This window comes from Carya illinoinensis, chromosome 7 (genome assembly GCF_018687715.1).
Source record: "Carya illinoinensis cultivar Pawnee chromosome 7, C.illinoinensisPawnee_v1, whole genome shotgun sequence".
NCBI lineage: Eukaryota > Viridiplantae > Streptophyta > Magnoliopsida > Fagales > Juglandaceae > Carya > Carya illinoinensis.
This window is the reverse complement of record NC_056758.1, coordinates 3,681,226-3,694,205: the sequence shown is the minus strand read 5'-3', so window position 1 is coordinate 3,694,205 and position 12,980 is coordinate 3,681,226.

Below are 12,980 nucleotides of genomic sequence, written 5' to 3'. Positions count from 1 at the left end.
TTTTATTTATTTCAACTTATTTAAAATGTTTGAAAAAAAAAACACATAAAATTAAAAAAAAATATTTACACTTCTTGATAAAAACTTTGAGAGCCCTCTTGATGCCCTAGCATTCCCCAAGGGCCAAAACCATATTGTCAAGTTGATATTAAATTCTGAAAAAGGCTATGAATATATTAAAAAATAAAAAATAGGTGGGGTGTTGGGGTGTTGGGGTGTTGGGAAGATTTATTCATGAATATTAAACTTTTTAGTGCAAGTATTTTTCAAAAAATAAAATTGATAAAATTGGGTTTTGACCATTTGCATGTGGTTTTTTGAGGGGACGTCACTCGTGACGACATGAAAGTTCAGTTTTACCGTTACATGGCATTCGCGGAAAAGGACGACTTCAACTTTTTTTGTCGTTTTTATTCAAAGAGTTACTGCACTTTTTTAGTTTATTTATTTATTTATTGTTGCACTTTATTTGGCTGCTGATCTGCGTGGCGTATTCTGACACGTGTAGCCTCCTAAAGAGCTGTTTAAATGTACATGTGACTGACCATAGTGGACAAGCTGACACGTGGACTCGTTGTACTAACTATATTTATCGTGACAATAAATATTAAATACTTGACTATCTCCACAAACATCCGGATCCTCCTTTCCTCTCCTCTCTATTTTCCTTTCTTTGTTTTTGTAAATATTTTGTTTAATTTATTTTCTTATTGTCCTTTTTGATTTATTTTGTTTTTATAAATATCATACATAAATATTTATATCATAATCTTTTTGTCAACACATGGTTTGAAATTACATAAAATCATAAAAATATATATTCATTATTTTATTTGCTTGCATTTATTTATTTATTATTGGGATAGGGTGTCCGAGAATAAAATCTCAATTAATCTCAAGGGTGTACAAGCTCTTGACAATAAATTTCTCGCAAATACATCAATATGAAATTCCACCAATCGAATGGCTCTTATAAATTTGCTTCCATTAATTATGACAAGGAAATTATGAAAAGTAGCCCATTTAATGAGTATTAGTGTGATATCTTAGAGGTTAAAAGACATTCTTAATGGTTTATGTATCTTATTCTTTAAAATACATTATTAAAATTTATTTATTTTTTATTTTACATACTAATTTTTATAATATACCATACATCAGATTATCTATTTATTCTTTATATCATTTAAATGTTATATTATTTAATAATTTGTTGGAAAAAAAAAATACAAAGAGAAAGAAATTATTGTGGGAGACAAAGTATATAAAAAGAGAAAAAATAAATAAAATATTTTTCCATTTGTATATAGTTCACACTAGATCTAGCTTAACACTGCAACAAAATGTAAAATAGATTTAAAGATACATAATCCGTTGGAGGTAGTTTTGAACTACTTTTCTTCAAAGTTTACATAAAAATAGGTTTTACAAAACCTATTGGGAATGTTCTTATTATCTCTTATACTACATACTAATATTTGATTTGTTTTTTTTTGTCATTCTATTTAAACACACACAAATTAATGTGTAAATATGTATGTTTAAATAAAAAGTAATGTTATATACAGTCGTTGAATATGTCAACGCTGTGTAATCTTTTTAAAAAAATAAGATCTATTATTAAAAAATTAATTTTTTTCATATAGATCTATATTTATTCATTTTTTTATAAAGATTGTAAAGCTCTTATATAATTTATAACTGTTAATATAATTTTTTAAAAATAAAATAATAAAAATAACAAATTATATGTAAATGATAAGTAACATTTCTAAAAAAGACTCGGATGCATCGGCATCATTTTGGAAACAAGTTGCTTGCTCAATTTTTGTGAATCTGCAAATTTCACATGGTAGTTCAGCCGACAAAACGTGTTTAATAAAATAAAAGACATTTTGAGAGACCCCAAAATTGTATGTGGCATGTGAAGTTGGTCTGGTGCACAATCAGTCCCAAAGAGGAAGAAAGTTTTGCAGAAGTGACCAAAAACAGCGGCAGAACCTTTGAAACCTGGAGAAAGCACTTGATCATTATGGTAAAGACTTTAATTAGTGTCAAAGATGGAACCAAACTAAAGACATCTCAAAGTAAAGGATAAGAAGACATGACATCTGAACCATATCTCTAACAAAAAGAAATGTTATGATCATAAAAATAAATTCACAAATTAATATAATTTCATATAATATATTATATCTATTTTGTAATAAAAATAATTTTATAATCTAATAGATGACATCAAATTATGTCAATTTATAAATTTACTTTTATCAATTTTTTTATAGTTAAAAGTATTTCTCAGACAGAAAAACCTTCCCATCTATATGAATATCTTTCTATATTTTTAATGCATAAAACAAAGGACCGCAATGTTTTTGAGACTGAAAATCGCCAATTTAGTGTATTATATATATATATATATATATATTCAACATATCTTAATGAATGATTTTATTTTATTTTTTATAAAACATACTGTATTCATTAATAACATATATTATAACTTTGATTTGAAATATATATTATAAGCCAACTACAACATTAATAGCTCTCAAGTATATAATTGTGACTAATATGGATTAGTCCATGCTGCAAACCTCTACAGATCACCGTTTGAGAGACAGCATAATTCTGTCCAAGATAAAGTTAACAAACTCCATAATCTGTCTAAGACGGTGTAAAGGACGCACTCTATGGATGAAAGTCCAAGAGACACACTCTATGTCCAAGAGTCCAAGCGACTATGTGTTTTTTTGTTTTTATTTTATAAAACAAAAGACATAACAGAAATTAAAGATAAATGGAAAAAAATGAATTATATCTTGAAAAGATATAGATCCGCATTTTCAGTATTGGAAGACAAAATTACAAACAAAGTGACTATGATGACGGGTGAGAGCCACCTGCCACCCTGAGAGTATGCGGTCAATCAGGTCTGAAATAATCGGTAGCCCTAGATCCAGAAAAGTCGCGCATGGCAGCAAAAGAGCACCCTTAGCGATGGTGTGTGGATTTCATGCGCCCACTTTGAACCGCGCATGTGACTCACGCGTAGCTTTATTTGGCAAAATTATTCGCCCGTTTGAAAGATCGGCGCCTTGGAAAACTTTCGGTAGGGTGTGTGGTGGTCACCAAATGCCGGAGAGTAGCAAATCGGCCTTCTGCCATTCTTAGCCCTGAAAAAATAACCAATATAAGAAAAAAAAAAAAAAAAAAAAAAAGAAAACTAGAGATGAGAGGGATGAGGGATGAAGGAGGGATTTCTAGAGAGAAGGAAGAGTCTCTCTCTCTAAAACTAGGGCTGGCCGCTACCCTGTTTGAATGATAATCTTGATTATTTAATGAATGATTTTCTTACTTCGACAAGTGCGATAAAAAAATAACATATTCTAAAGTAATTGTAGCATTATTCTTTTATATATACAGTCTAGAGATAACATCAATTTTACCAGAATTCATAATCTTATATATATGTATATATTGTTTCTTTCGTAACTTATTTAATATAATATGAACCAAAATATGTATATGGTCTGAGATGGGACGATAAAATGAGGATAGGCTTAGATCTGCAACTGTGATTCGAAGTCGACTCACTTCATATGTACAAGACAACAATTATTGGTGGTCGACCATTTCGATTTTGAAGTGCATTGCCAAAACAAACCTAGCTGTGTATCACTTGTCCACTTCGTTAAAACGTCACAAACCCATAATTTCACAAACCCATTAATTATGTATTAAGAAATGAAAGTTATAGTTGCGCAAATGTCGTATAATTATTTTTTAAAAAAATAAATATAAAATTCATATAAAAAAATAATTTTTTAATAGAATACCTCACTTTTTTTCAAAATAATTACACGATATTTGTACATTTCACAATTGTAAATAGTATTATTCTCACATTATTTGAGCTTTAGCCAAAAGCTCCAATTAATCTGACCAAATTACCAATGATAAATGTTTTTTTAGGAAGATGATACACATTCAGTTATTTTCGTTACCTTTTACACAATCATGTTTTAAAGTAACATTTATTTTATAAAAAAATCTTCAATTTAAAATATAATTGTATAAAAAATTGTAGAAAATATTATATCTATTTCATTACCCTTTTATTTTTAACAGGAATAAGCTGTCGAAGTACATGAGTAGATTAGCCATATATAAATATTTTAGAGCATATAATTAAATTAATTAGCTGATTTCCTTCTAATTAATTTTCACCCTCTTTCATTGCTCTCTATTTCATCGACCAACAAAATATTTTCTCGTGGGATTTCCTTTTATCTAGAAGACTATTTTATCTTAATTCGATGCATACTAATTAATCTAAATTAGTTGGGAACAAAATTAATTCATTTGGGCTAAACGCTTCACTACAAGAAAATTGTTTAATTGTGGTCGGTTATTTACTATAAAAATAATTATTTTCTATTAACATTAATATGTTTTAATTGTAAATACTTATTCTTATTGTATATAATCCGTTATAAATAGTCATTTTTCTTATAGTGTTTATAGGTTATGTTTCTCGTGGGAAGAAAACCATTCACATTTGGTAATAATTGCATGTACTGAGAAGATTTACATTCTCATTTTTATGATTAATCTCCAAGGGCAGATTCGTTTGATATCAGGCTTGGTAACAATGATTATTCAGTGATAATTAGATTAGAAGATAAAAATTATCAGCTCATATAAAAGTCAAAGAACCCGTTTTGATCCAGTGAAAAGAAATCTCACAAAGGGATAATAATTTCTGAATACAAAGTCATGACCCTATATAGTCGGTATTACTTACTAATGTTGTATGTGATATCCTAGATAATAGTGAGTAATGTATATGATCTTATATTATTTAAGAAAGAGAAGTTATTGCTTTTTATAATGTTCTAATGAGTTTTCAATTGATCATTGACTAATTTTTTTTATAGTATAGATTATGTGGTTTGAGCCTTCCATTAGAACTATACATTTGAGATCTAATTTCTTCCTAGTGTCAATTTGAAACAAGAAAAAGGAACATATGTGTGTTTGTGTGTGTGTATATATATATATATATATAGAGAGAGAGAGAGAGAGAGAGAGAGAGAGAGAGAGAGAGAGAGAGAGAGAGAGAGAGAGAGATGCTAAGATTTCAAGGATAGTCGTTTGCCCAACTTTCTACCATAAATACTTTTTTTTTTTTATATATATATAAAATATATTGCATTTATTAATAATAGACATTATAATTTTGACCTGAAATATACATTACAAGCTAACTACAACATTAATAGCTCCCTAGTACACAATTGTGACTGACATGGTCTAGTCTATACGGTAAATTTCTACAGACCATCGTCCGAGAGACAGTACAATTTTGTCTAAAACAGAGTTAACAAATCTCATACTTTGTCTAAGATAGAATAAATAACACACTCTATGGACAAAAGTCCAAGAGACTGTATTTTTTTTTTCTAAAACAAAAATTAAAAATACATAGAAAAATATGAATTACATCTTGGAAAGACAAATCGATATTTTCAATATTGGAGAAAAATATTACAAACAAAGTGATTGTGATGGTGCATGAGAGCCACGTGCCACCCTGAGAGTATGGCGGTCAGTCAGGTCTAGAGTAACCGATAGCCTTGGATGCAGATAGGCTGCTCGTGGTGGCAAAAGAGCATCCTTAACGATGGTGTGTGGATTTCACGAGTCCAATATGGACCGCATGTGTGGCTCAGGCACAACGTCGTTCAACGAAATTCTTCACTAAGAATTGGCGCCTTGGAAAACCTACGATAGGGCGCGTGGTGGTGGTCGGATGTAGGAGAGTAGCAGTTCAGCCGGCTTTGATTTGGTGGGAGGAGGGATGAAGGAGGGAGGAGAGAACCCTTTTTGCGCAAATTTTGATTTAGTGGTGGTTTCTAGAGAGAATGAGTCTCCATCTAAAACTAGGGCCGGCTCCGGCACTTACTTCTACGATAAATATTTGATGCCCCACCATGATATATAATTGAGATTCCATTTGTTATTTTCTTCTCTTTTGGTAATAAGTGATTGAGAGAACATGGATGAAGATAGGAAATTAGTCGAGGGGGTCGGACTGAAGTGAGATATAGTCATATAAAGTCCCTAACATTAATCAAATGAGTAGGGAAAAAAGCCTATAATCTAATCAATGGGGATGATATCATGTGTCTACTTTTTTCATTAAATTTGTAGATGCCTGGTTTGTGTGCTTGAAATGCGTCCAATCAATAGCATCAATGAATTCTTACAGCCATCTCACTCGAGTCCCATGACATGTTGATTGTGCCAAGCGGCCATCATTCCTTCACAAATTGCTGCCTAGCGCTGATCAAACTGAGGCATATATCAAAGAAAACAAATTAATATGATCAACCTTTTGTTGCAAATGATAGTATGTCACCTCAATTATACCGTTCTAAATGGCTGCTTATTAATTTAATTTTTTTAATGATTAAGAAATTGATTTTTAATATATTCATATATTTTTTTTATTTTTTTTAAATATTTAAATATATGAAAAAAAGAATATAAAAATAAAAATTTAAAATTGTGCTAAACAACACGTGTAACACGCCCAATGGTCATTGCTCAGTGGCAATCTAGCATATGACTCTTTGTTGCCATAACTAGGTTGGCGGGAAGTCACTTCCTTTGCCTCTCTTCGATTTAGGTTGGGGTGGCCATAACACTCTGTTTCTAGCGCTATCCACGTCTATCTATTGATGAGGAGGAAAAAATGAAAATAGATAGCCTAATGCGATTTTAGGATTATTTATATATATATATATATATAAATGTATATTAAAAAATAATAAACAGCACACTCATTGAACACTATTTATTACAAATTACATATTATTTTAATGATTTTTTACAAATTATTTTATTACTATTTATAAATATTTTAAATGTTAAAATAAATAATATTTTATTATTATTTATAAATATTTCATTACTATTCACAATAATATTTCCCCGCAAGATAATCACAAGATTGAAATAGCAAAAGAGGCTACCGCAGCAGCTTCATCTACCACTAGCTCCCTGCTAGTGCTGATCTAGCCCGACTCTGTTGAAACTTGGGCCCGAATCAGCAAAGTGACCAGTGATTTAAGTGCATGCGACATCAAACTAGAATACATTCATGACAATCAAACTAGATAAAGGTACAGATATAGAACATTTTCCTGAAAAATAACCCCAAACGGTCCTAAATTTTCCTCACATTTGCCATACAATTTGAACGGTTGAATATGTGGTGGCAATCTCGTCAGTTACAAGGGCCAGTCAATGTGTACTTATTTATAGCTTTTAGGATTGAAAACTAGCTTAGAGCATTGGCAATGGACTAGCCATTGCCAAGTCTAAATTTTAATTAAAATTAGAGTTTTTAGCTAAAGTCTAAAGCAATAGAGATAGTGACCCACATTGGACTAGCCATCTCAAAGTCAAAATAATAATATAATATTATATATTTAAATAATAATTTATTTATTTATTTTTTTAATATTTTACAAATACATTCCATATATTAATTAATAATTTAATTTGTACTTAAAATTATTATTTTCCAATTATTTTTTTTCTCAACTTAATTTTTCAACAAACACATTTTGCTAACACTTCTCACATCCAAAATACAAAAATTAACAACATTTTTGTACATCAAATTTATAATCCACAGGACAAGCCGCAGCCCAAAATACCAACTTCAGCAACTTTTTGTAACATCAATCTATAATACACAGGCCAAGCCACAGCCTACGATTCACCAACATTCAGTATATAATATGTTTCTATCCAACATTCAGACTCAACCAACATGTTTCTATCCAACATTTCTAGTTCATAAACCGGCAGTAGATTCACATTCCAGTTCATAAACCACCAGCATTCAAAGTCTTGTTCATTCCCATTAATGTCATTGCACGAAAGAAGAGACTCATATCATTTCATCTGTAATCCAACAATTCAAATCCAAACAAAGAAAAACATTGATGGTACTATCAGTGACAAATAACCAACAGTCAGTTATGCACAAGTTAGTTGCAAAGAGAGTTACCGACCACTCCAATGGTTCCTATCATAAAGTGCCTCAATTAGTTCCTATCAAGATGTACTAGCCGTCGCACACACTGCTGACTACAATTTATAAAAAACCTAGCAGAAGTAAATATTCATATGAATGTAGCTAACAACCCGAAAATGAAACTCTATAATCCAGTAGCTACACCATCAAAGGCCATTAACAACCCAAAAGTTCATGAAGGCCTGCGACTTTCTAAATAAAACTTGTTGATTTCCTTCGAAGCTACATGAGAATTAGATGGAGAATGGACCAGATTTTGCACAGAAAATACACAGATCTTTCCCAAGCACATATTTTTCACAGATCAAGTACAAATTAGGCATACCCAATGGACCAAAAATTAGATACAGAAATTTTACATACCAAGTAGATTAGATGGAGAATGGGTCCTGCCGAATAGAGCCCTAATGTCGATTCTCGCACAAGTTCCATTTTCCCTGCCGAATGGGCCCTGTGCTGCGCCGAGAATGAGAGAGAGCGAGTCTAGGTCTGGTGAAAATGGAGAGAATGAGAGAGACGAAGACAGGTCTGGTGTAGAGAGAGAGAGAGAGAGAGAGAGAGAGAGAGAGAGAGAGAGAGAGAGAGAGAGAGAGAGAGAGAGAGAGAGAGAGAGAGAGAGAGAGAGAGAGAGAGAGAGAGAGAGAGAGAGAGAGAGAGAGAGAGAGAGAGAGAGAGAGAGGCCACTCGTAGATGAAACTGAGAAAAAATGAAGGAAAAATCAACAAAATGAGAGAGAGGGAGTTTCTGTTTGTAGGGGGAAGAGACAAAGGGAGACGGAAGGGAAAAATAGAGAGAATAAATGGAAAGGGGATTCGTTGAAGGGAGAAAGGGAGAGGAGGCGTTGAGCAGATGGAGGGAAGAAAACAGACAGGCAATTGTTTTTAGTAAAATAATGGTTTGGTCTGAGTACAGTAACTCGCCAAAGATGGCTTTTTCTTTAGCTTTACTGTACCTAGCTTCAATTCTTTTATTTTGACTAGTCCAATGCCCGGCGTTTTTAACTCAAACTAGTCAAATTTTGCATTTGGATGGCGTTTAGCCAGGCCGATGTTGGTGCTCTTACATAAATTACATTAAAGTGCTTGCAGTAGTGCTATTTAAGTCAAGTAATCATTGATGATCGTCAGTTTGATTGTTGATTTTTCGAGATTTTTTTTTATTAAAATCTTTAAGCAATAAATTAAGATATTTGACTCAATGAGATTAGAGTGCTCAATAATCATTTCAAAATAATTAAATACAATAAAATAAAAATTAAAAAATAAAAAACGAAAGAGATCTAGAGTAAAAAATTTAATTTTCATTAAAGAAAAGTCGCTTGAAGCTATTTTTATATAATCTGAGAAACAGATTATAAAACTACGACTAAAAGTTATAGTGGATTGTTACGTACTACATTTTATTAGTTTAGACTGGTTGTAGGAGCTTTTTACTATCACTTTATTTTAATCATTAGTTAAAAATAAAAACGAGAATATAGAAAACCAACAATTGAAAGAAAGGTTGATACGCGAACATAGGACCGTCATTGACATTTTTAACTACCACTTTATCTTGATTCTTAATTAAAAAAAATGAAAACCTATAAAGGTAGCAACTGAAAAATACGTCGACAGCGGGCAAACGCTGACATTTTTGAAGATTCAGTTTGCTAAAAGAGTAGTTCTATATGTAGGCACACGGGGCACTAATATGCGGACGAATGCTCACGTGGCATGTTAAAATGATGAAAAAAAAAAAAAGGGACGGAAAACATGAAAAAGAGGGAAACGAAGCTTCCTTAAGAAGCTTTCTCAGTTCTGAGCGTCCAGCGTGCGAGACCTTCTTCCCCGACCATCCACGTAAGTTTTCCGGTGAAGCTTCTCCACCATTTTCCAGTGTAATCACCAACCCACTCATCAGACCACATTTATTTTCATCTATCTCTCACTTTCTCTATTTTGATCATTAAGTCGTCTCTGTTTTTTTGACAGGTTCCTCAAGTGCTCTCTGTTCCGGTCCATTTTATACCATTAGAGTACATGGTAGTCCTTCTCACCTAGCATTCGACTGAGGATGTTAAAATGTGCTTCCCGAAAAGGTATTTTTTGTTTTCTTGCTTATTTGAAAACAAGCATATAACTTTTCACCATTTTTTTACTCTGGTTGTTCTTGTGGTGTTTTCCTTTACCTTACAAAGTGTTATTTATTTTGGTTTGCAACCAAACTGATTTGTATATAGTTGCTGATCGAGGAAACCAGTAGAAGAAGGGAGGGTTGAAGGCTGCGTTGGTGGGTTTTCTGAAAACAGGGGAGATTGAGGCGAGAGTAAGGGTCGGAGGCTTGTTGGAATAGAAGGTAATTTTTCCTGCACGTTTAGATTTAATAGGGATTATACAGTTTATAATAGGTGATTAGTTAAGTAGAGAGTAGTGAAATAATCGGCCCTCATAGATTAAAGAAACATTACAGAAGTGTTATACATGGTGTTAGGGGCATACACTTGCAACCAACATGCTGCATTTCGGATAATGTTGTTAGAATTTATTCTCATGTGCAGGCAAAACTTGTTTTGGTGCTTCAGAACATGAAAAGAGGAATTCAAGTTGAGTTTATGCATAAAGTAGTGAATAAATTCACGTTGGTCGTAAACATAAATTTTTCCTCTCATTTCTGTTGTACAGTTTTTTTTTCTATGTTTTATTTGTGCTTGATCTCGGTCTCCATCCGAATCCATGTGGTATGTTCAAGTGTGTGATCACGTGGAGGAAGATTGTCTTCAGGAGTAGTTTCTAGTTTTGGTGTTTGCATGCTTTGAAATTCCTAGCTAAAAATAGGTAAATGTTTGGTTTGAATCAGAGTTCATGTGTCTCTGATCTGGGATACGGTCCTTGGAAGTCTCTGTGATTATATTGGCTGCTATGCTTGTGGTTGTTGTTTCTTTCATGGTTTTAATTATTGCTAATTTTTAATTTTTATTTTTTCGAAACATTTCTCCTCTTTTAATAAACATTTTGCTGGACATAATGACTCTTAGATTTATTGTAAGATCATCCCTTCAATTGTTTATTGAGTCTTTTGATTTTCTTTAACCTTTGTTTGGACATGCAAATTAATCTATGTCTTACGGTGTTTGGGTTGCTTAGTTTAGTAACAAGGAACAGTTTGTTTCAAAATATTGTATGCATCTATATAGTAACCCCTTTTTATTGCTTTTTTTAATAAATTTTTTTATTCTTAGTAAAAAAATATAGTATGCATCTATTTATACATACAAGCATTGAACTAGAAGGGCTGGGTTTAATCAAACTATGAAAAAATGACCGTGCTCAATAGTAACGTTGAAGACATAATTTATTATTATTTAGGTCTGTACTAATAGACTAATATCTATTTTAGCTAGAACTAGCATGCACATAAACTCTACATATGCAATCATGCATGGTTGTATGTATTAAGTCCTCTTGATAAAAAGTTGCGGCCATATCAATTTAGTTTCAAAATTAATGAATTATTCTAAGCATATATAATATCTATTACTGTATACTGCTACCAATGGAAATAGGTAATATAAAGCTAAGCTTAAACATAATTTATTGCATTTTATATAATTTACATAAGCTGATTTTTAATGTATAAAAATATTCTCTAGATGGAGAAAGGGAAGGAGCCTGCATCTTCCTTTACACCTCCTACCACAGATCCAGCAATAAATCCTTTGTCCCAAGTAGGAATTTTCCGCATATTGTAATATTCAACTTTTATATCATTATCATTACTGGTTTTGTTCTGTGGTTGTTCCGTAGTTGCAAAAAATACATCTTTGTTTCATAATCATTTTTATTTTATATGTTAGGCGATACCAATACCATTTTATCCGGATTTGTCAAACTATATGCATGGTTTCCATCTACCAATGCCACGTGCGTGGTTACCACAATTTGGAGTTCGTCCTGATGCAAACCTATCTACATGGACTATTCAGGTGATAACTTCATTTGTTAAGTACAGTGGTGAACAATATAAATTAAAGTAATCAATTTTGTGGGTGTAATTGCAGGGAAATCCACTTCCCCCATTTCACTCATCTGTTTTCTCTCCAATTGGTGCTCAGTCGACAAGTTCAAGCCATGTGGATGAAATCCAACATATATCACCCGAGTCTAGTGAAAAAAGTTTGTCTACGCCCTCCATTCATGATACAAATGAACCCAATGATGCTGATCAGTCCGGGGATACTGTTGAAGTCAAAGATGCCGATCAGTCCGGGGGTACAAATACTATGCATACTGAAGGGTCCGATATCGTTGAGGAGCCGAAGTTGGGAATGGTGTTTAAATCTGAAGAGGAGTTACTTTCTTACTATAAACGATATGGACAACAATCCGGTTTTGGGATTAACAAACAAAGGAGTCATAGGTTTGAGGATGGGAGCATTAGATATATCACATTGGGTTGTGTTCGTGGTGGGAAGGCACGGAACCGTACGACAAATGTCGCGAGACCTCGTCCGACATCAAAGACAGAATGTAAGGCAAGGATAAATGTGACATTTGAAAAAGGGGTGTTGAAGGTGTCCAGTGTTAACAATTCTCATAATCACTGCCTAAGTCCACAAAAATCGAGGTTCTTTCGCTGCAATAGAGAAATGAGCTCCTCTGTGAAGAGAGTGCTAGATATAAATGATCAGGCTGGGATCATAATGAACAAGAGTTTTGCCTCTCTTGTTCAAGAAGCGGGTGGGTTTGAGAACTTGCCATTCACTGAAAAAGACTGACGTAATTACATTGACAAGGCACGCCACCTTCGACTGGAAAAAGGTGGCGCTGGAGCCCTCCGTGAGTACTTTACTCGGATGCAATATAAGAATGACGGGTTCTTTTCAGTA